Consider the following 21,670-nt stretch of genomic DNA (forward strand, 5'->3'; position numbering starts at 1 on the left):
AGCACACATTCAATAAACACTAGCTGCCTACGAAATCCAAAACTTCATGTGCATTCACCAGGATGGCCGAGTGGTTAAGGTGTTGGACTTAAGATCCAATGGATATGTATCCTCGTGGGTTCGAACCCCACTCCTGGTATGAGTTTTACACTTGAAATTCTACAAGATTTCTGAAAAAAGAGTAATGTTTCAGCAAAAGAAATGTTCTTGTAGCCAGGTAGTGCAGTATTAACCCTTCAGTGCCCCTGACTATCACCCTTTAATGTTTATTTTTTTCCATTATGAGATGAATCTCTAGTACATTAGAGCATGATATTACATTAAGTTCCAAACTTAAAATTTGAGGGGCCTCGAACCCCACTCCTGGTATGAGTCTTATACTTGAAATTCTACAAGTTTCTGAAAATTGAGTAATGTTTGAGCAAAAGAAAAGTTCTTGTTGCCAGATAGCACAGTATTAAACCTTCAATGCACCTGACAATCGCCCTTTTATGTTTATTTTTTCCATTATGAGATGAATCTCTAGTACATTAGAGCATGATATTACAGTAAGCTCCAAACTTAAAAATTGAGGGGTTCGAACCTCATTCCTGGTATGAGTTGTACACTTGAAATTCTACAAGATTTCTGAATAATGATTAATATTTCAGCAAAAGAATTGTTCTTGTTGCCAGAGAGTGCAGTATTAACCCTTCAATTAACCCTTTAATATGCCCTTTTATGTTTATTTTTTCCATTATGAGATGAATCTCTAGTACCTTAGAGCATGATATTACAGTAAGCTCCAAACTTAAAAATTAAGGGGTTCGAACCTCATTTCTGGTATGAGTTTTACACTTGAAATTCTACAAGATTTCTAAAAAATGATTATTATTTCAGCAAAAGAATTGTTCTTGTTGCCAGAGAGTGCAGTATTAACCCTTCCATACGCCCATTTATGTTTATTTTTTCCATTATGAGATTAATCTCTAGTACATTAGAGCATGATATTACATTAAGTTCCAAACTTAAAAATTGAGGGGGTTCAAACCCCACTCCTGGTATGATTTTTATACTTCAAATTCTACAAGGTTTCTGAAAATGGAGTAATGTTTGAGCACAAGAAAAGTTTGTGTTGCCCAATAGCACAGTATTAATCTTCAATATACCTGACTATCGCCCTTTTATGTTTATTTTTTCCATTATGAGATGAATCTCTAGTACATTAGAGCATGATATTACAGTAAGTTCCAAACTTAAAAATTGAGGAAAATGTAGGGATTAAGGCCAATTTGAATATTTGAGGTAAATATTCAAACTACAGTCCCAAAGAAACATTTGATGTTAAAATAATATCAGAAATATAGCGCAATCCATTCACAAAAAACATTATCTATTAGAGGGGGGTAATCCAGAAAAAAACATGGCCAGTGTGCGTAGGATGTCATGAAATGTAAAATACGCCTGAGAAAATCTGGCCTATGGTAAAGTGATGAATTTGACAAATATGAGCTTTTTTGGAGAGGTTAAAGTGTTTAAATAAACTAAAACCTTGTGCTTAGTGTTGTTGACAAATCTCGATGGCATTTTATTCTAATATTCACTCTTGGTCACCACACTAAACATGTAATCAAAAATGAAAATCTACAAAAGGGGAAAAATATTTTTTTCTGGATGAAATTTACAGTCAACAGTAAGGCTCCCATTAAAAGTCTGTGTATTGCTCTTGATAAGTGTCTTAAAAAAATCTGTTAGTGCAAACTTCATAAGAGAGCACACATTCAATAAACACTAGCTGCCTACAAAATCCAAAACTTCATGTGCATTCACCAGGATGGCCGAGTGGTTAAGGCGTTGGACTTAAGATCCAATGGATATGTATCCTCGTGGGTTCGAACCCCACTCCTGGTATGAGTTTTACACTTGAAATTCTACAAGATTTCTGAAAAAAGAGTAATGTTTCAGCAAAAGAAATGTTCTTGTAGCCAGGTAGTGCAGTATTAACCCTTCAGTGCCCCTGACTATCACCCTTTAATGTTTATTTTTTTCCATTATGAGATGAATCTCTAGTACATTAGAGCATGATATTACATTAAGTTCCAAACTTAAAATTTGAGGGGCCTCGAACCCCACTCCTGGTATGAGTCTTATACTTGAAATTCTACAAGTTTCTGAAAATGGAGTAATGTTTGAGCAAAAGAAAAGTTCTTGTTGCCAGATAGCACAGTATTAAAACTTCAATGCACCTGACAATCGCCCTTTTATGTTTATTTTTTCCATTATGAGATGAATCTCTAGTACATTAGAGCATGATATTACAGTAAGCTCCAAACTTAAAAATTGAGGGGTTCGTACCTCATTCCTGGTATGAGTTGTACACTTGAAATTCTACAAGATTTCTGAATAATGATTAATATTTCAGCAAAAGAATTGTTCTTGTTGCCAGAGAGTGCAGTATTAACCCTTCAATTAACCCTTTAATATGCCCTTTTATGTTTATTTTTTCCATTATGAGATGAATCTCTAGTACCTTAGAGCATGATATTACAGTAAGCTCCAAACTTAAAAATTGAGGGTTCGAACCTCATTTCTGGTATGAGTTTTACACTTGAAATTCTACAAGATTTCTAAAAAATTATTATTATTTCAGCAAAAGAATTGTTCTTGTTGCCAGAGAGTGCAGTATTAACCCTTCCATACGCCCATTTATGTTTATTTTTTCCATTATGAGATTAATCTCTAGTACATTAGAGCATGATATTACATTAAGTTCCAAACTTAAAAATTGAGGGGGTTCAAACCCCACTCCTGGTATGATTTTTATACTTCAAATTCTACAAGGTTTCTGAAAATGGAGTAATGTTTGAGCACAAGAAAAGTTTGTGTTGCCCGATAGCACAGTATTAATCTTCAATATACCTGACTATCGCCCTTTTATGTTTATTTTTTCCATTATGAGATGAATCTCTAGTACATTAGAGCATGATATTACAGTAAGTTCCAAACTTAAAAATTGAGGAAAATGTAGGGATTAAGGCCAATTTGAATATTTGAGGTAAATATTCAAACTACAGTCCCAAAGAAACATTTGATGTTAAAATAATATCAGAAATATAGCGCAATCCATTCACAAAAAACATTATCTACTAGAGGGGGGTAATCCAGAAAAAAACATGGCCAGTGTGCGTAGGATGTCATGAAATGTAAAATACGCCTGAGAAAATCTGGCCTATGGTAAAGTGATGAATTTGACAAATATGAGCTTTTTTGGAGAGGTTAAAGTGTTTAAAAAAACTAAAACCTTGTGCTTAGTGTTGTTGACAAATCTCAATGGCATTTTATTCTAATATTCACTCTTGGTCACCACACTAAACATGTAATCAAAAATGAAAATCTACAAAAGGGGAAAAATATTTTTTTCTGGATGAAATTTACAGTCAACAGTAAGGTTCCCATTAAAAGTCTGTGTATTGCTCTTGATAAGTGTCTTAAAAAAATCTGTTAGTGCAAACTTCATAAGAGAGCACACATTCAATAAACACTAGCTGCCTACGAAATCCAAAACTTCATGTGCATTCACCAGGATGGCCGAGTGGTTAAGGTGTTGGACTTAAGATCCAATGGATATGTATCCTCGTGGGTTCGAACCCCACTCCTGGTATGAGTTTTACACTTGAAATTCTACAAGATTTCTGAAAAAAGAGTAATGTTTCAGCAAAAGAAATGTTCTTGTAGCCAGGTAGTGCAGTATTAACCCTTCAGTGCCCCTGACTATCACCCTTTAATGTTTATTTTTTTCCATTATGAGATGAATCTCTAGTACATTAGAGCATGATATTACATTAAGTTCCAAACTTAAAATTTGAGGGGCCTCGAACCCCACTCCTGGTATGAGTCTTATACTTGAAATTCTACAAGTTTCTGAAAATTGAGTAATGTTTGAGCAAAAGAAAAGTTCTTGTTGCCAGATAGCACAGTATTAAACCTTCAATGCACCTGACAATCGCCCTTTTATGTTTATTTTTTCCATTATGAGATGAATCTCTAGTACATTAGAGCATGATATTACAGTAAGCTCCAAACTTAAAAATTGAGGGGTTCGAACCTCATTCCTGGTATGAGTTGTACACTTGAAATTCTACAAGATTTCTGAATAATGATTAATATTTCAGCAAAAGAATTGTTCTTGTTGCCAGAGAGTGCAGTATTAACCCTTCAATTAACCCTTTAATATGCCCTTTTATGTTTATTTTTTCCATTATGAGATGAATCTCTAGTACCTTAGAGCATGATATTACAGTAAGCTCCAAACTTAAAAATTAAGGGGTTCGAACCTCATTTCTGGTATGAGTTTTACACTTGAAATTCTACAAGATTTCTAAAAAATGATTATTATTTCAGCAAAAGAATTGTTCTTGTTGCCAGAGAGTGCAGTATTAACCCTTCCATACGCCCATTTATGTTTATTTTTTCCATTATGAGATTAATCTCTAGTACATTAGAGCATGATATTACATTAAGTTCCAAACTTAAAAATTGAGGGGGTTCAAACCCCACTCCTGGTATGATTTTTATACTTCAAATTCTACAAGGTTTCTGAAAATGGAGTAATGTTTGAGCACAAGAAAAGTTTGTGTTGCCCAATAGCACAGTATTAATCTTCAATATACCTGACTATCGCCCTTTTATGTTTATTTTTTCCATTATGAGATGAATCTCTAGTACATTAGAGCATGATATTACAGTAAGTTCCAAACTTAAAAATTGAGGAAAATGTAGGGATTAAGGCCAATTTGAATATTTGAGGTAAATATTCAAACTACAGTCCCAAAGAAACATTTGATGTTAAAATAATATCAGAAATATAGCGCAATCCATTCACAAAAAACATTATCTATTAGAGGGGGGTAATCCAGAAAAAAACATGGCCAGTGTGCGTAGGATGTCATGAAATGTAAAATACGCCTGAGAAAATCTGGCCTATGGTAAAGTGATGAATTTGACAAATATGAGCTTTTTTGGAGAGGTTAAAGTGTTTAAATAAACTAAAACCTTGTGCTTAGTGTTGTTGACAAATCTCGATGGCATTTTATTCTAATATTCACTCTTGGTCACCACACTAAACATGTAATCAAAAATGAAAATCTACAAAAGGGGAAAAATATTTTTTTCTGGATGAAATTTACAGTCAACAGTAAGGCTCCCATTAAAAGTCTGTGTATTGCTCTTGATAAGTGTCTTAAAAAAATCTGTTAGTGCAAACTTCATAAGAGAGCACACATTCAATAAACACTAGCTGCCTACAAAATCCAAAACTTCATGTGCATTCACCAGGATGGCCGAGTGGTTAAGGCGTTGGACTTAAGATCCAATGGATATGTATCCTCGTGGGTTCGAACCCCACTCCTGGTATGAGTTTTACACTTGAAATTCTACAAGATTTCTGAAAAAAGAGTAATGTTTCAGCAAAAGAAATGTTCTTGTAGCCAGGTAGTGCAGTATTAACCCTTCAGTGCCCCTGACTATCACCCTTTAATGTTTATTTTTTTCCATTATGAGATGAATCTCTAGTACATTAGAGCATGATATTACATTAAGTTCCAAACTTAAAATTTGAGGGGCCTCGAACCCCACTCCTGGTATGAGTCTTATACTTGAAATTCTACAAGTTTCTGAAAATTGAGTAATGTTTGAGCAAAAGAAAAGTTCTTGTTGCCAGATAGCACAGTATTAAACCTTCAATGCACCTGACAATCGCCCTTTTATGTTTATTTTTTCCATTATGAGATGAATCTCTAGTACATTAGAGCATGATATTACAGTAAGCTCCAAACTTAAAAATTGAGGGGTTCGAACCTCATTCCTGGTATGAGTTGTACACTTGAAATTCTACAAGATTTCTGAATAATGATTAATATTTCAGCAAAAGAATTGTTCTTGTTGCCAGAGAGTGCAGTATTAACCCTTCAATTAACCCTTTAATATGCCCTTTTATGTTTATTTTTTCCATTATGAGATGAATCTCTAGTACCTTAGAGCATGATATTACAGTAAGCTCCAAACTTAAAAATTAAGGGGTTCGAACCTCATTTCTGGTATGAGTTTTACACTTGAAATTCTACAAGATTTCTAAAAAATGATTATTATTTCAGCAAAAGAATTGTTCTTGTTGCCAGAGAGTGCAGTATTAACCCTTCCATACGCCCATTTATGTTTATTTTTTCCATTATGAGATTAATCTCTAGTACATTAGAGCATGATATTACATTAAGTTCCAAACTTAAAAATTGAGGGGGTTCAAACCCCACTCCTGGTATGATTTTTATACTTCAAATTCTACAAGGTTTCTGAAAATGGAGTAATGTTTGAGCACAAGAAAAGTTTGTGTTGCCCAATAGCACAGTATTAATCTTCAATATACCTGACTATCGCCCTTTTATGTTTATTTTTTCCATTATGAGATGAATCTCTAGTACATTAGAGCATGATATTACAGTAAGTTCCAAACTTAAAAATTGAGGAAAATGTAGGGATTAAGGCCAATTTGAATATTTGAGGTAAATATTCAAACTACAGTCCCAAAGAAACATTTGATGTTAAAATAATATCAGAAATATAGCGCAATCCATTCACAAAAAACATTATCTATTAGAGGGGGGTAATCCAGAAAAAAACATGGCCAGTGTGCGTAGGATGTCATGAAATGTAAAATACGCCTGAGAAAATCTGGCCTATGGTAAAGTGATGAATTTGACAAATATGAGCTTTTTTGGAGAGGTTAAAGTGTTTAAATAAACTAAAACCTTGTGCTTAGTGTTGTTGACAAATCTCGATGGCATTTTATTCTAATATTCACTCTTGGTCACCACACTAAACATGTAATCAAAAATGAAAATCTACAAAAGGGGAAAAATATTTTTTTCTGGATGAAATTTACAGTCAACAGTAAGGCTCCCATTAAAAGTCTGTGTATTGCTCTTGATAAGTGTCTTAAAAAAATCTGTTAGTGCAAACTTCATAAGAGAGCACACATTCAATAAACACTAGCTGCCTACAAAATCCAAAACTTCATGTGCATTCACCAGGATGGCCGAGTGGTTAAGGCGTTGGACTTAAGATCCAATGGATATGTATCCTCGTGGGTTCGAACCCCACTCCTGGTATGAGTTTTACACTTGAAATTCTACAAGATTTCTGAAAAAAGAGTAATGTTTCAGCAAAAGAAATGTTCTTGTAGCCAGGTAGTGCAGTATTAACCCTTCAGTGCCCCTGACTATCACCCTTTAATGTTTATTTTTTTCCATTATGAGATGAATCTCTAGTACATTAGAGCATGATATTACATTAAGTTCCAAACTTAAAATTTGAGGGGCCTCGAACCCCACTCCTGGTATGAGTCTTATACTTGAAATTCTACAAGTTTCTGAAAATGGAGTAATGTTTGAGCAAAAGAAAAGTTCTTGTTGCCAGATAGCACAGTATTAAACCTTCAATGCACCTGACAATCGCCCTTTTATGTTTATTTTTTCCATTATGAGATGAATCTCTAGTACCTTAGAGCATGATATTACAGTAAGCTCCAAACTTAAAAATTGAGGGGTTCGAACCTCATTTCTGGTATGAGTTTTACACTTGAAATTCTACAAGATTTCTAAAAAATGATTATTATTTCAGCAAAAGAATTGTTCTTGTTGCCAGAGAGTGCAGTATTAACCCTTCCATACGCCCATTTATGTTTATTTTTTCCATTATGAGATTAATCTCTAGTACATTAGAGCATGATATTACATTAAGTTCCAAACTTAAAAATTGAGGGGGTTCAAACCCCACTCCTGGTATGATTTTTATACTTCAAATTCTACAAGGTTTCTGAAAATGGAGTAATGTTTGAGCACAAGAAAAGTTTGTGTTGCCCGATAGCACAGTATTAATCTTCAATATACCTGACTATCGCCCTTTTATGTTTATTTTTTCCATTATGAGATGAATCTCTAGTACATTAGAGCATGATATCACAGTAAGTTCCAAACTTAAAAATTGAGGAAAATGTAGGGATTAAGGCCAATTTGAATATTTGAGGTAAATATTCAAACTACAGTCCCAAAGAAACATTTGATGTTAAAATAATATCAGAAATATAGCGCAATCCATTCACAAAAAACATTATCTACTAGAGGGGGGTAATCCAGAAAAAAACATGGCCAGTGTGCGTAGGATGTCATGAAATGTAAAATACGCCTGAGAAAATCTGGCCTATGGTAAAGTGATGAATTTGACAAATATGAGCTTTTTTGGAGAGGTTAAAGTGTTTAAATAAACTAAAACCTTGTGCTTAGTGTTGTTGACAAATCTCGATGGCATTTTATTCTAATATTCACTCTTGGTCACCACACTAAACATGTAATCAAAAATGAAAATCTACAAAAGGGGAAAAATATTTTTTTCTGGATGAAATTTACAGTCAACAGTAAGGTTCCCATTAAAAGTCTGTGTATTGCTCTTGATAAGTGTCTTAAAAAAATCTGTTAGTGCAAACTTCATAAGAGAGCACACATTCAATAAACACTAGCTGCCTACGAAATCCAAAACTTCATGTGCATTCACCAGGATGGCCGAGTGGTTAAGGCGTTGGACTTAAGATCCAATGGATATGTATCCTCGTGGGTTCGAACCCCACTCCTGGTATGAGTTTTACACTTGAAATTCTACAAGATTTCTGAAAAAAGAGTAATGTTTCAGCAAAAGAAATGTTCTTGTAGCCAGGTAGTGCAGTATTAACCCTTCAGTGCCCCTGACTATCACCCTTTAATGTTTATTTTTTTCCATTATGAGATGAATCTCTAGTACATTAGAGCATGATATTACATTAAGTTCCAAACTTAAAATTTGAGGGGCCTCGAACCCCACTCCTGGTATGAGTCTTATACTTGAAATTCTACAAGTTTCTGAAAATTGAGTAATGTTTGAGCAAAAGAAAAGTTCTTGTTGCCAGATAGCACAGTATTAAAACTTCAATGCACCTGACAATCGCCCTTTTATGTTTATTTTTTCCATTATGAGATGAATCTCTAGTACATTAGAGCATGATATTACAGTAAGCTCCAAACTTAAAAATTGAGGGGTTCGTACCTCATTCCTGGTATGAGTTGTACACTTGAAATTCTACAAGATTTCTGAATAATGATTAATATTTCAGCAAAAGAATTGTTCTTGTTGCCAGAGAGTGCAGTATTAACCCTTCAATTAACCCTTTAATATGCCCTTTTATGTTTATTTTTTCCATTATGAGATGAATCTCTAGTACCTTAGAGCATGATATTACAGTAAGCTCCAAACTTAAAAATTGAGGGTTCGAACCTCATTTCTGGTATGAGTTTTACACTTGAAATTCTACAAGATTTCTAAAAAATTATTATTATTTCAGCAAAAGAATTGTTCTTGTTGCCAGAGAGTGCAGTATTAACCCTTCCATATGCCCATTTATGTTTATTTTTTCCATTATGAGATTAATCTCTAGTACATTAGAGCATGATATTACATTAAGTTCCAAACTTAAAAATTGAGGGGGTTCAAACCCCACTCCTGGTATGATTTTTATACTTCAAATTCTACAAGGTTTCTGAAAATGGAGTAATGTTTGAGCACAAGAAAAGTTTGTGTTGCCCGATAGCACAGTATTAATCTTCAATATACCTGACTATCGCCCTTTTATGTTTATTTTTTCCATTATGAGATGAATCTCTAGTACATTAGAGCATGATATTACAGTAAGTTCCAAACTTAAAAATTGAGGAAAATGTAGGGATTAAGGCCAATTTGAATATTTGAGGTAAATATTCAAACTACAGTCCCAAAGAAACATTTGATGTTAAAATAATATCAGAAATATAGCGCAATCCATTCACAAAAAACATTATCTACTAGAGGGGGGTAATCCAGAAAAAAACATGGCCAGTGTGCGTAGGATGTCATGAAATGTAAAATACGCCTGAGAAAATCTGGCCTATGGTAAAGTGATGAATTTGACAAATATGAGCTTTTTTGGAGAGGTTAAAGTGTTTAAATAAACTAAAACCTTGTGCTTAGTGTTGTTGACAAATCTCAATGGCATTTTATTCTAATATTCACTCTTGGTCACCACACTAAACATGTAATCAAAAATGAAAATCTACAAAAGGGGAAAAATATTTTTTTCTGGATGAAATTTACAGTCAACAGTAAGGTTCCCATTAAAAGTCTGTGTATTGCTCTTGATAAGTGTCTTAAAAAAATCTGTTAGTGCAAACTTCATAAGAGAGCACACATTCAATAAACACTAGCTGCCTACGAAATCCAAAACTTCATGTGCATTCACCAGGATGGCCGAGTGGTTAAGGTGTTGGACTTAAGATCCAATGGATATGTATCCTCGTGGGTTCGAACCCCACTCCTGGTATGAGTTTTACACTTGAAATTCTACAAGATTTCTGAAAAAAGAGTAATGTTTCAGCAAAAGAAATGTTCTTGTAGCCAGGTAGTGCAGTATTAACCCTTCAGTGCCCCTGACTATCACCCTTTAATGTTTATTTTTTTCCATTATGAGATGAATCTCTAGTACATTAGAGCATGATATTACATTAAGTTCCAAACTTAAAATTTGAGGGGCCTCGAACCCCACTCCTGGTATGAGTCTTATACTTGAAATTCTACAAGTTTCTGAAAATTGAGTAATGTTTGAGCAAAAGAAAAGTTCTTGTTGCCAGATAGCACAGTATTAAACCTTCAATGCACCTGACAATCGCCCTTTTATGTTTATTTTTTCCATTATGAGATGAATCTCTAGTACATTAGAGCATGATATTACAGTAAGCTCCAAACTTAAAAATTGAGGGGTTCGAACCTCATTCCTGGTATGAGTTGTACACTTGAAATTCTACAAGATTTCTGAATAATGATTAATATTTCAGCAAAAGAATTGTTCTTGTTGCCAGAGAGTGCAGTATTAACCCTTCAATTAACCCTTTAATATGCCCTTTTATGTTTATTTTTTCCATTATGAGATGAATCTCTAGTACCTTAGAGCATGATATTACAGTAAGCTCCAAACTTAAAAATTGAGGGGTTCGAACCTCATTTCTGGTATGAGTTTTACACTTGAAATTCTACAAGATTTCTAAAAAATGATTATTATTTCAGCAAAAGAATTGTTCTTGTTGCCAGAGAGTGCAGTATTAACCCTTCCATACGCCCATTTATGTTTATTTTTTCCATTATGAGATTAATCTCTAGTACATTAGAGCATGATATTACATTAAGTTCCAAACTTAAAAATTGAGGGGGTTCAAACCCCACTCCTGGTATGATTTTTATACTTCAAATTCTACAAGGTTTCTGAAAATGGAGTAATGTTTGAGCACAAGAAAAGTTTGTGTTGCCCGATAGCACAGTATTAATCTTCAATATACCTGACTATCGCCCTTTTATGTTTATTTTTTCCATTATGAGATGAATCTCTAGTACATTAGAGCATGATATTACAGTAAGTTCCAAACTTAAAAATTGAGGAAAATGTAGGGATTAAGGCCAATTTGAATATTTGAGGTAAATATTCAAACTACAGTCCCAAAGAAACATTTGATGTTAAAATAATATCAGAAATATAGCGCAATCCATTCACAAAAAACATTATCTATTAGAGGGGGGTAATCCAGAAAAAAACATGGCCAGTGTGCGTAGGATGTCATGAAATGTAAAATACGCCTGAGAAAATCTGGCCTATGGTAAAGTGATGAATTTGACAAATATGAGCTTTTTTGGAGAGGTTAAAGTGTTTAAATAAACTAAAACCTTGTGCTTAGTGTTGTTGACAAATCTCAATGGCATTTTATTCTAATATTCACTCTTGGTCACCACACTAAACATGTAATCAAAAATGAAAATCTACAAAAGGGGAAAAATATTTTTTTCTGGATGAAATTTACAGTCAACAGTAAGGTTCCCATTAAAAGTCTGTGTATTGCTCTTGATAAGTGTCTTAAAAAAATCTGTTAGTGCAAACTTCATAAGAGAGCACACATTCAATAAACACTAGCTGCCTACGAAATCCAACACTTCATGTGCATTCACCAGGATGGCCGAGTGGTTAAGGCGTTGGACTTAAGATCCAATGGATATGTATCCTCGTGGGTTCGAACCCCACTCCTGGTATGAGTTTTACACTTGAAATTCTACAAGATTTCTGAAAAAAGAGTAATGTTTCAGCAAAAGAAATGTTCTTGTAGCCAGGTAGTGCAGTATTAACCCTTCAGTGCCCCTGACTATCACCCTTTAATGTTTATTTTTTTCCATTATGAGATGAATCTCTAGTACATTAGAGCATGATATTACATTAAGTTCCAAACTTAAAATTTGAGGGGCCTCGAACCCCACTCCTGGTATGAGTCTTATACTTGAAATTCTACAAGTTTCTGAAAATGGAGTAATGTTTGAGCAAAAGAAAAGTTCTTGTTGCCAGATAGCACAGTATTAAACCTTCAATGCACCTGACAATCGCCCTTTTATGTTTATTTTTTCCATTATGAGATGAATCTCTAGTACATTAGAGCATGATATTACAGTAAGCTCCAAACTTAAAAATTGAGGGGTTCGTACCTCATTCCTGGTATGAGTTGTACACTTGAAATTCTACAAGATTTCTGAATAATGATTAATATTTCAGCAAAAGAATTGTTCTTGTTGCCAGAGAGTGCAGTATTAACCCTTCAATTAACCCTTTAATATGCCCTTTTATGTTTATTTTTTCCATTATGAGATGAATCTCTAGTACCTTAGAGCATGATATTACAGTAAGCTCCAAACTTAAAAATTGAGGGGTTCGAACCTCATTTCTGGTATGAGTTTTACACTTGAAATTCTACAAGATTTCTAAAAAATGATTAGGTTTCTGAAAATGGAGTAATGTTTGAGCACAAGAAAAGTTTATGTTGCCCGATAGCACAGTATTAATCTTCAATATACCTGACTATCGCCCTTTTATGTTTATTTTTTCCATTATGAGATGAGTCTCTAGTACATTAGAGCATGATATTACAGTAAGTTCCAAACTTAAAAATTGAAGAAAATGTAGGGATTAAGGCAAATTTGAATATTTGAGGTAAATATTTAAACTACAGTCCCAAAGAAACATTTGATGTTAAAATAATATCAGAAATATAGTGCAATCCAGTCACAAAAAACATTATCTACTAGAGGGGGGTAATCCAGAAAAAAACATGGCCAGTGTGTGTAGGATGTCATGAAATGTAAAATACGCCTGAGAAAATCTGGTCTATGGTAAAGTTATGAATTTGACAAATATGAGCTTTTTTGGAGAGGTTAAAGTGTTTAAATAAACTAAAACCTTGTGCTTAGTGTTGTTGACAAATCTCGATGGCATTTTATTCTAATATTCACTCTTGGTCACCACACTAAACATGTAATCAAAAATGAAAATCTACAAAAGGGGAAAAATATTTTTTTCTGGATGAAATTTACAGTCAACAGTAAGGTTCCCATTAAAAGTCTGTGTATTGCTCTTGATAAGTGTCTTAAAAAAATCTGTTAGTGCAAACTTCATAAGAGAGCACACATTCAATAAACACTAGCTGCCTACGAAATCCAAAACTTCATGTGCATTCACCAGGATGGCCGAGTGGTTAAGGTGTTGGACTTAAGATCCAATGGATATGTATCCTCGTGGGTTCGAACCCCACTCCTGGTATGAGTTTTACACTTGAAATTCTACAAGATTTCTGAAAAAAGAGTAATGTTTCAGCAAAAGAAATGTTCTTGTAGCCAGGTAGTGCAGTATTAACCCTTCAGTGCCCCTGACTATCACCCTTTAATGTTTATTTTTTTCCATTATGAGATGAATCTCTAGTACATTAGAGCATGATATTACATTAAGTTCCAAACTTAAAATTTGAGGGGCCTCGAACCCCACTCCTGGTATGAGTCTTATACTTGAAATTCTACAAGTTTCTGAAAATTGAGTAATGTTTGAGCAAAAGAAAAGTTCTTGTTGCCAGATAGCACAGTATTAAACCTTCAATGCACCTGACAATCGCCCTTTTATGTTTATTTTTTCCATTATGAGATGAATCTCTAGTACATTAGAGCATGATATTACAGTAAGCTCCAAACTTAAAAATTGAGGGGTTCGAACCTCATTCCTGGTATGAGTTGTACACTTGAAATTCTACAAGATTTCTGAATAATGATTAATATTTCAGCAAAAGAATTGTTCTTGTTGCCAGAGAGTGCAGTATTAACCCTTCAATTAACCCTTTAATATGCCCTTTTATGTTTATTTTTTCCATTATGAGATGAATCTCTAGTACCTTAGAGCATGATATTACAGTAAGCTCCAAACTTAAAAATTGAGGGGTTCGAACCTCATTTCTGGTATGAGTTTTACACTTGAAATTCTACAAGATTTCTAAAAAATGATTATTATTTCAGCAAAAGAATTGTTCTTGTTGCCAGAGAGTGCAGTATTAACCCTTCCATACGCCCATTTATGTTTATTTTTTCCATTATGAGATTAATCTCTAGTACATTAGAGCATGATATTACATTAAGTTCCAAACTTAAAAATTGAGGGGGTTCAAACCCCACTCCTGGTATGATTTTTATACTTCAAATTCTACAAGGTTTCTGAAAATGGAGTAATGTTTGAGCACAAGAAAAGTTTGTGTTGCCCGATAGCACAGTATTAATCTTCAATATACCTGACTATCGCCCTTTTATGTTTATTTTTTCCATTATGAGATGAATCTCTAGTACATTAGAGCATGATATTACAGTAAGTTCCAAACTTAAAAATTGAGGAAAATGTAGGGATTAAGGCCAATTTGAATATTTGAGGTAAATATTCAAACTACAGTCCCAAAGAAACATTTGATGTTAAAATAATATCAGAAATATAGCGCAATCCATTCACAAAAAACATTATCTATTAGAGGGGGGTAATCCAGAAAAAAACATGGCCAGTGTGCGTAGGATGTCATGAAATGTAAAATACGCCTGAGAAAATCTGGCCTATGGTAAAGTGATGAATTTGACAAATATGAGCTTTTTTGGAGAGGTTAAAGTGTTTAAATAAACTAAAACCTTGTGCTTAGTGTTGTTGACAAATCTCAATGGCATTTTATTCTAATATTCACTCTTGGTCACCACACTAAACATGTAATCAAAAATGAAAATCTACAAAAGGGGAAAAATATTTTTTTCTGGATGAAATTTACAGTCAACAGTAAGGTTCCCATTAAAAGTCTGTGTATTGCTCTTGATAAGTGTCTTAAAAAAATCTGTTAGTGCAAACTTCATAAGAGAGCACACATTCAATAAACACTAGCTGCCTACGAAATCCAACACTTCATGTGCATTCACCAGGATGGCCGAGTGGTTAAGGCGTTGGACTTAAGATCCAATGGATATGTATCCTCGTGGGTTCGAACCCCACTCCTGGTATGAGTTTTACACTTGAAATTCTACAAGATTTCTGAAAAAAGAGTAATGTTTCAGCAAAAGAAATGTTCTTGTAGCCAGGTAGTGCAGTATTAACCCTTCAGTGCCCCTGACTATCACCCTTTAATGTTTATTTTTTTCCATTATGAGATGAATCTCTAGTACATTAGAGCATGATATTACATTAAGTTCCAAACTTAAAATTTGAGGGGCCTCGAACCCCACTCCTGGTATGAGTCTTATACTTGAAATTCTACAAGTTTCTGAAAATGGAGTAATGTTTGAGCAAAAGAAAAGTTCTTGTTGCCAGATAGCACAGTATTAAACCTTCAATGCACCTGACAATCGCCCTTTTATGTTTATTTTTTCCATTATGAGATGAATCTCTAGTACATTAGAGCATGATATTACAGTAAGCTCCAAACTTAAAAATTGAGGGGTTCGTACCTCATTCCTGGTATGAGTTGTACACTTGAAATTCTACAAGATTTCTGAATAATGATTAATATTTCAGCAAAAGAATTGTTCTTGTTGCCAGAGAGTGCAGTATTAACCCTTCAATTAACCCTTTAATATGCCCTTTTATGTTTATTTTTTCCATTATGAGATGAATCTCTAGTACCTTAGAGCATGATATTACAGTAAGCTCCAAACTTAAAAATTGAGGGGTTCGAACCTCATTTCTGGTATGAGTTTTACACTTGAAATTCTACAAGATTTCTAAAAAATGATTAGGTTTCTGAAAATGGAGTAATGTTTGAGCACAAGAAAAGTTTATGTTGCCCGATAGCACAGTATTAATCTTCAATATACCTGACTATCGCCCTTTTATGTTTATTTTTTCCATTATGAGATGAGTCTCTAGTACATTAGAGCATGATATTACAGTAAGTTCCAAACTTAAAAATTGAGGAAAATGTAGGGATTAAGGCAAATTTGAATATTTGAGGTAAATATTTAAACTACAGTCCCAAAGAAACATTTGATGTTAAAATAATATCAGAAATATAGTGCAATCCAGTCACAAAAAACATTATCTACTAGAGGGGGGTAATCCAGAAAAAAACATGGCCAGTGTGTGTAGGATGTCATGAAATGTAAAATACGCCTGAGAAAATCTGGTCTATGGTAAAGTTATGAATTTGACAAATATGAGCTTTTTTGGAGAGGTTAAAGTGTTTAAATAAACTAAAACCTTGTGCTTAGTGTTGTTGACAAATCTCGATGGCATTTTATTCTAATATTCACTCTTGGTCACCACACTAAACATGTAATCAAAAATGAAAATCTACAAAAGGGGAAAAATATTTTTTTCTGGATGAAATTTACAGTCAACAGTAAGGTTCCCATTAAAAGTCTGTGTATTGCTCTTGATAAGTGTCTTACAAAAATCTGTTAGTGCAAACTTCATAAGAGAGCACACATTCAATAAACACTAGCTGCCTACGAAATCCAACACTTCATGTGCATTCACCAGGATGGCCGAGTGGTTAAGGCGTTGGACTTAAGATCCAATGGATATGTATCCTCGTGGGTTCGAACCCCACTCCTGGTATGAGTTTTACACTTGAAATTCTACAAGATTTCTGAAAAAAGAGTAATGTTTCAGCAAAAGAAATGTTCTTGTAGCCAGGTAGTGCAGTATTAACCCTTCAGTGCCCCTGACTATCACCCTTTAATGTTTATTTTTTTCCATTATGAGATGAATCTCTAGTACATTAGAGCATGATATTACATTAAGTTCCAAACTTAAAATTTGAGGGGCCTCGAACCCCACTCCTGGTATGAGTCTTATACTTGAAATTCTACAAGTTTCTGAAAATGGAGTAATGTTTGAGCAAAAGAAAAGTTCTTGTTGCCAGATAGCACAGTATTAAACCTTCAATGCACCTGACAATCGCCCTTTTATGTTTATTTTTTCCATTATGAGATGAATCTCTAGTACATTAGAGCATGATATTACAGTAAGCTCCAAACTTAAAAATTGAGGGGTTCGTACCTCATTCCTGGTATGAGTTGTACACTTGAAATTCTACAAGATTTCTGAATAATGATTAATATTTCAGCAAAAGAATTGTTCTTGTTGCCAGAGAGTGCAGTATTAACCCTTCAATTAACCCTTTAATATGCCCTTTTATGTTTATTTTTTCCATTATGAGATGAATCTCTAGTACCTTAGAGCATGATATTAGAGTAAGCTCCAAACTTAAAAATTGAGGGGTTCGAACCTCATTTCTGGTATGAGTTTTACACTTGAAATTCTACAAGATTTCTAAAAAATGATTATTATTTCCGCAAAAGAATTGTTCTTGTTGCCAGAGAGTACAGTATTAACCCTTCCATACGCCCATTTATGTTTATTTTTTCCATTATGAGATTAATCTCTAGTACATTAGAGCATGATATTACATTAAGTTCCAAACTTAAAAATTGAGGGGGTTCAAACCCCACTCCTGGTATGATTTTTATACTTCAAATTCTACAAGGTTTCTGAAAATGGAGTAATGTTTGAGCACAAGAAAAGTTTATGTTGCCCGATAGCACAGTATTAATCTTCAATATACCTGACTATCGCCCTTTTATGTTTATTTTTTCCATTATGAGATGAGTCTCTAGTACATTAGAGCATGATATTACAGTAAGTTCCAAACTTAAAAATTGAGGAAAATGTAGGGATTAAGGCAAATTTGAATATTTGAGGTAAATATTTAAACTACAGTCCCAAAGAAACATTTGATGTTAAAATAATATCAGAAATATAGCGCAATCCAGTCACAAAAAACATTATCTACTAGAGGGGGGTAATCCAGAAAAAAACATGGCCAGTGTGTGCAGGATGTCATGAAATGTAAAATACGCCTGAGAAAATCTGGTCTATGGTAAAGTTATGAATTTGACAAATATGAGCTTTTTTGGAGAGGTTAAAGTGTTTAAATAAACTAAAACCTTGTGCTTAGTGTTGTTGACAAATCTCGATGGCATTTTATTCTAATATTCACTCTTGGTCACCACACTAAACATGTAATCAAAAATGAAAATCTACAAAAGGGGAAAAATATTTTTTTCTGGATGAAATTTACAGTCAACAGTAAGGTTCCCATTAAAAGTCTGTGTATTGCTCTTGATAAGTGTCTTAAAAAAATCTGTTAGTGCAAACTTCATAAGAGAGCACACATTCAATAAACACTAGCTGCCTACGAAATCCAAAACTTCATGTGCATTCACCAGGATGGCCGAGTGGTTAAGGCGTTGGACTTAAGATCCAATGGATATGTATCCTCGTGGGTTCGAACCCCACTCCTGGTATGAGTTTTACACTTGAAATTCTACAAGATTTCTGAAAAAAGAGTAATGTTTCAGCAAAAGAATTGTTCTTGTAGCCAGGTAGTGCAGTATTAACCCTTCAGTGCCCCTGACTATCACCCTTTAATGTTTATTTTTTTCCATTATGAGATGAATCTCTAGTACATTAGAGCATGATATTACATTAAGTTCCAAACTTAAAATTTGAGGGGCCTCGAATCCCACTCCTGGTATGTGTCTTATACTTGAAATTCTACAAGTTTCTGAAAATGGAGTAATGTTTGAGCAAAAGAAAAGTTCTTGTTGCCAGATAGCACAGTATTAAACCTTCAATGCACCTGACAATCGCCCTTTTATGTTTATTTTTTCCATTATGAGATGAATCTCTAGTACATTAGAGCATGATATTACAGTAAGCTCCAAACTTAAAAATTGAGGGGTTCGAACCTCATTCCTGGTATGAGTTGTACACTTGAAATTCTACAAGATTTCTGAATAATGATTAATATTTCAGCAAAAGAATTGTTCTTGTTGCCAGAGAGTGCAGAATTAACCCTTCAATTAACCCTTTAATATGCCCTTTTATGTTTATTTTTTCCATTATGAGATGAATCTCTAGTACCTTAGAGCATGATATTACAGTAAGCTCCAAACTTAAAAATTGAGGGGTTCGAACCTCATTTCTGGTATGAGTTTTACACTTGAAATTCTACAAGATTTCTAAAAAATTATTATTATTTCAGCAAAAGAATTGTTCTTGTTGCCAGAGAGTGCAGTATTAACCCTTCCATACGCCCATTTATGTTTATTTTTTCCATTATGAGATTAATCTCTAGTACATTAGAGCATGATATTACATTAAGTTCCAAACTTAAAAATTGAGGGGGTTCAAACCCCACTCCTGGTATGATTTTTATACTTCAAATTCTACAAGGTTTCTGAAAATGGAGTAATGTTTGAGCACAAGAAAAGTTTGTGTTGCCCGATAGCACAGTATTAATCTTCAATATACCTGACTATCGCCCTTTTATGTTTATTTTTTCCATTATGAGATGAGTCTCTAGTACATTAGAGCATGATATTACAGTAAGTTCCAAACTTAAAAATTGAGGAAAATGTAGGGATTAAGGCAAATTTGAATATTTGAGGTAAATATTTAAACTACAGTCCCAAAGAAACATTTGATGTTAAAATAATATCAGAAATATAGTGCAATCCAGTCACAAAAAACATTATCTACTAGAGGGGGGTAATCCAGAAAAAAACATGGCCAGTGTGTGTAGGATGTCATGAAATGTAAAATACGCCTGAGAAAATCTGGTCTATGGTAAAGTTATGAATTTGACAAATATGAGCTTTTTTGGAGAGGTTAAAGTGTTTAAATAAACTAAAACCTTGTGCTTAGTGTTGTTGACAAATCTCGATGGCATTTTATTCTAATATTCACTCTTGGTCACCACACTAAACATGTAATCAAAAATGAAAATCTACAAAAGGGGAAAAATATTTTTTTCTGGATGAAATTTACAGTCAACAGTAAGGTTCCCATTAAAAGTCTGTGTATTGCTCTTGATAAGTGTCTTAAAAAAATCTGTTAGTGCAAACTTCATAAGAGAGCACACATTCAATAAACACTAGCTGCCTACAAAATCCAAAGCTTCATGTGTATTCACCAGGATGGCCGAGTGGTTAAGGCGTTGGACTTAAGATCCAATGGATATGTATCCTCGTGGGTTCGAACCCCACTCCTGGTATGAGTGGGTTTTACACTTGAAATTCTACAAGATTTCTGAAAAAAGAGTAATGTTTCAGCAAAAGAAATGTTCTTGTAGCCAGGTAGTGCAGTATTAACCCTTCAGTGCCCCTGACTATCACCCTTTAATGTTTATTTTTTTCCATTATGAGATGAATCTCTAGTACATTAGAGCATGATATTACATTAAGTTCCAAACTTAAAATTTGAGGGGCCTCGAACCCCACTCCTGGTATGAGTCTTATACTTGAAATTCTACAAGTTTCTGAAAATGGAGTAATGTTTGAGCAAAAGAAAAGTTCTTGTTGCCAGATAGCACAGTATTAAACCTTCAATGCACCTGACAATCGCCCTTTTATGTTTATTTTTTCCATTATGAGATGAATCTCTAGTACATTAGAGCATGATATTACAGTAAGCTCCAAACTTAAAAATTGAGGGGTTCGTACCTCATTCCTGGTATGAGTTGTACACTTGAAATTCTACAAGATTTCTGAATAATGATTAATATTTCAGCAAAAGAATTGTTCTTGTTGCCAGAGAGTGCAGTATTAACCCTTCAATTAACCCTTTAATATGCCCTTTTATGTTTATTTTTTCCATTATGAGATGAATCTCTAGTACCTTAGAGCATGATATTACAGTAAGCTCCAAACTTAAAAATTGAGGGGTTCGAACCTCATTTCTGGTATGAGTTTTACACTTGAAATTCTACAAGATTTCTAAAAAATGATTAGGTTTCTGAAAATGGAGTAATGTTTGAGCACAAGAAAAGTTTATGTTGCCCGATAGCACAGTATTAATCTTCAATATACCTGACTATCGCCCTTTTATGTTTATTTTTTCCATTATGAGATGAGTCTCTAGTACATTAGAGCATGATATTACAGTAAGTTCCAAACTTAAAAATTGAGGAAAATGTAGGGATTAAGGCAAATTTGAATATTTGAGGTAAATATTTAAACTACAGTCCCAAAGAAACATTTGATGTTAAAATAATATCAGAAATATAGTGCAATCCAGTCACAAAAAACATTATCTACTAGAGGGGGGTAATCCAGAAAAAAACATGGCCAGTGTGTGTAGGATGTCATGAAATGTAAAATACGCCTGAGAAAATCTGGTCTATGGTAAAGTTATGAATTTGAC

At 33.8% G+C, this 21,670-nt stretch overlaps 13 non-coding genes across 13 annotated transcripts; all 13 read left to right on the forward strand.

The window, feature by feature from the left end:
• The first annotated feature begins 56 nt into the window (after window positions 1-56).
• TRNAL-UAA (transfer RNA leucine (anticodon UAA)) lies at window positions 57-139 on the forward strand. Its single transcript has one exon. It is a non-coding gene; the product is annotated as a tRNA-Leu (tRNA).
• A 1,668-nt stretch (window positions 140-1,807) lies between these two features.
• Window positions 1,808-1,890, forward strand: TRNAL-UAA (transfer RNA leucine (anticodon UAA)). Its single transcript has one exon. It is a non-coding gene; the product is annotated as a tRNA-Leu (tRNA).
• A 1,667-nt stretch (window positions 1,891-3,557) lies between these two features.
• TRNAL-UAA (transfer RNA leucine (anticodon UAA)) lies at window positions 3,558-3,640 on the forward strand. Its single transcript has one exon. It is a non-coding gene; the product is annotated as a tRNA-Leu (tRNA).
• A 1,668-nt stretch (window positions 3,641-5,308) lies between these two features.
• On the forward strand, window positions 5,309-5,391 carry TRNAL-UAA (transfer RNA leucine (anticodon UAA)). Its single transcript has one exon. It is a non-coding gene; the product is annotated as a tRNA-Leu (tRNA).
• A 1,668-nt stretch (window positions 5,392-7,059) lies between these two features.
• On the forward strand, window positions 7,060-7,142 carry TRNAL-UAA (transfer RNA leucine (anticodon UAA)). The gene has a single exon. It is a non-coding gene; the product is annotated as a tRNA-Leu (tRNA).
• A 1,439-nt stretch (window positions 7,143-8,581) lies between these two features.
• TRNAL-UAA (transfer RNA leucine (anticodon UAA)) lies at window positions 8,582-8,664 on the forward strand. The gene has a single exon. It is a non-coding gene; the product is annotated as a tRNA-Leu (tRNA).
• A 1,667-nt stretch (window positions 8,665-10,331) lies between these two features.
• TRNAL-UAA (transfer RNA leucine (anticodon UAA)) lies at window positions 10,332-10,414 on the forward strand. Its single transcript has one exon. It is a non-coding gene; the product is annotated as a tRNA-Leu (tRNA).
• A 1,668-nt stretch (window positions 10,415-12,082) lies between these two features.
• TRNAL-UAA (transfer RNA leucine (anticodon UAA)) lies at window positions 12,083-12,165 on the forward strand. The gene has a single exon. It is a non-coding gene; the product is annotated as a tRNA-Leu (tRNA).
• A 1,469-nt stretch (window positions 12,166-13,634) lies between these two features.
• Window positions 13,635-13,717, forward strand: TRNAL-UAA (transfer RNA leucine (anticodon UAA)). Its single transcript has one exon. It is a non-coding gene; the product is annotated as a tRNA-Leu (tRNA).
• Window positions 13,718-15,385: 1,668 nt separating this feature from the next.
• Window positions 15,386-15,468, forward strand: TRNAL-UAA (transfer RNA leucine (anticodon UAA)). The gene has a single exon. It is a non-coding gene; the product is annotated as a tRNA-Leu (tRNA).
• A 1,469-nt stretch (window positions 15,469-16,937) lies between these two features.
• TRNAL-UAA (transfer RNA leucine (anticodon UAA)) lies at window positions 16,938-17,020 on the forward strand. Its single transcript has one exon. It is a non-coding gene; the product is annotated as a tRNA-Leu (tRNA).
• A 1,668-nt stretch (window positions 17,021-18,688) lies between these two features.
• TRNAL-UAA (transfer RNA leucine (anticodon UAA)) lies at window positions 18,689-18,771 on the forward strand. The gene has a single exon. It is a non-coding gene; the product is annotated as a tRNA-Leu (tRNA).
• A 1,668-nt stretch (window positions 18,772-20,439) lies between these two features.
• On the forward strand, window positions 20,440-20,522 carry TRNAL-UAA (transfer RNA leucine (anticodon UAA)). Its single transcript has one exon. It is a non-coding gene; the product is annotated as a tRNA-Leu (tRNA).
• The last annotated feature ends 1,148 nt before the right edge of the window (window positions 20,523-21,670 follow it).

The sequence above is a fragment of the Ranitomeya variabilis genome, chromosome 2 (assembly GCF_051348905.1).
Source record: "Ranitomeya variabilis isolate aRanVar5 chromosome 2, aRanVar5.hap1, whole genome shotgun sequence".
NCBI lineage: Eukaryota > Metazoa > Chordata > Amphibia > Anura > Dendrobatidae > Ranitomeya > Ranitomeya variabilis.